At 38.5% G+C, this 1,835-nt stretch overlaps 1 long non-coding RNA gene across 1 annotated transcript; it reads right to left on the bottom strand.

Annotated features, from left to right (window-relative positions):
* Positions 1-929: 929 nt before the first annotated feature.
* Positions 930-1,549, bottom strand: LOC126617898 (uncharacterized). The gene is made up of 2 exons (XR_007621573.1): positions 1,503-1,549; positions 930-1,332 (listed from the first exon to the last, which is right to left on the bottom strand). It is a non-coding gene; the product is annotated as an uncharacterized LOC126617898 (long non-coding RNA).
* Positions 1,550-1,835: the final 286 nt, after the last annotated feature.

Here is a 1,835-nt window from a genome sequence, read left to right as displayed (position 1 = left end):
TAAGACTGAAGACTTTTAAAGGATGAGGATTGGTGTGGAAAGCAGTTTTGCCCTTGAAAGCTTAAGTTAGAGGTTTTGGGAAAAGGAGTTGATGCGAGAATTACTTGACACACAAATTAAACCCTCTTTTTGACAATTGTAGTATAGATGTAAGTAGGGTATCGTTCTAGGCCGGGGATTAGGAGGGATTGCTAATCTATTCTAAATTAATTTAAAAATATTAAACAAGACTCAAAGACTCAAAACTAGGCTAAAAACTCTAATAACTCGAAACACACTTAAAATGACTCAAAATAATGAAAACAATCAAATTAGACACTAGGAATTGAAATGGACGGAAATTGAATTAAAAGACTAACAACAAAGAAAACTAACTAAATAATATAATTTAATAATGGATGGGTGTTTGGTTTTGATGAAAAGTAAAATAAACTTAATTAAATTACAGAATTGATAAAAACATAAAATTAAGGTAAAATGATAAATGACGGACTAGCTAGAGGGTTCTTCTCCACACATGTTATACTTGCATACAAAATGATTTCCAGTTGTTCGTTTAATAAATTGTGAATTTCAATACTCCAGATTAACCGTGAACAGCACTTTTTTAATCTTCAAGTTTTCCTTAAGTTATTGAATTGGACGGGAAAACGCATACAACAATTCAAAACATTCTTCAAAAGTCCCCTACGTGAAAAGCACAATAGAGATACAATCAAAGATCATTAAACTTTGTGAAAACTATAAGCATTGACGAGGCATTCGTAACTATGAAAAGCATGATACTCTTGCCAAGAATTTACTTAACGTGATTGTGACTAGCAACCTTTACTACTTGTGAAAATAAGTTCATAACGATTAGGTGAAATTCACTTATATTCTAGCATCAAATTCATGCATGTAAATTAAGCGTGCACTCTCAACCAACATACACAAATCAGTTTTTATACGAACGGATAAGTAAATTGAAATCACAACTTATGAAATCACAACCGAAGGTAATCAATTCATATTACAAATATATTCATGGTTTCGAATTAACCTCTAGCCAAAATAAAATTAATTACACATTATTAAAACAAAAATAAAATATAAGTTTGGAAAGATTTAACCGGAAGATAAAGGAGTTTTGCTCTGTCCTTTCCGAGGTGTGCTGCGCAGGCAGCTTTCTCTCCGTGCCGAGGCTCTCCTCTGCCTCTCTCTGCAAAGCCCTGCTATATTTCTATTCTTTTTCGCCCAAAACAGCCTTTGACTTCTCTCCTTCTGACTTCATGTCTTCTCTTTTTTTATTTTCTTTTTCTCCCCGATGCTGCTCTCTCTGCACGTCCTCACCTCGGTTTCTGCTGCCGCAAAGCAGCCTTCTGCTGCTTCTTCCCGTGCGCTGCCAAGGGCAGCTTTTTCTTTCCCAGCTGCTGTCTTTCCTTGCGTCAGTCCTCACTTCCCTCTGACTTCTTCTCGCTGACCCCGTGCTGCCAAAGGCAGCTCCCTCTCTCGTCAGTCACCTCTCCACTCTCACGCTGCCCAAAAGGGCAGCTCCCTGTGCTCACCCTGTCCCTTGCGTCTCTGCGAGCTGCCCAAAGGCAGCTCCCCTTTTTTCTTCTATTCTTTCCTTGGATCCCATCTTTTCTTTCCTTCCTTTTAATTATGCCGTGTCCCTCTTCCAGTTTTCTGCCTTCTTTTTCCTGCTTTGACTCCCCCAGCGTGCTGTCCACTTTGACTTGCAGTCCTCCCCGCGTGTCACGCTGTCTCCCGCACTCCTCTCTTGGATTCCCTTTATTTTATTCTTCTTTCTTCTCTTCCTTTGCAAACATCATAATAATGAGAGGGACAAACAT

Source organism: Malus sylvestris, chromosome 1 (assembly GCF_916048215.2).
Source record: "Malus sylvestris chromosome 1, drMalSylv7.2, whole genome shotgun sequence".
Classification (NCBI taxonomy): Eukaryota; Viridiplantae; Streptophyta; class Magnoliopsida; order Rosales; family Rosaceae; genus Malus; species Malus sylvestris.
This window is presented reverse-complemented; position numbering and strand designations above follow the sequence as displayed.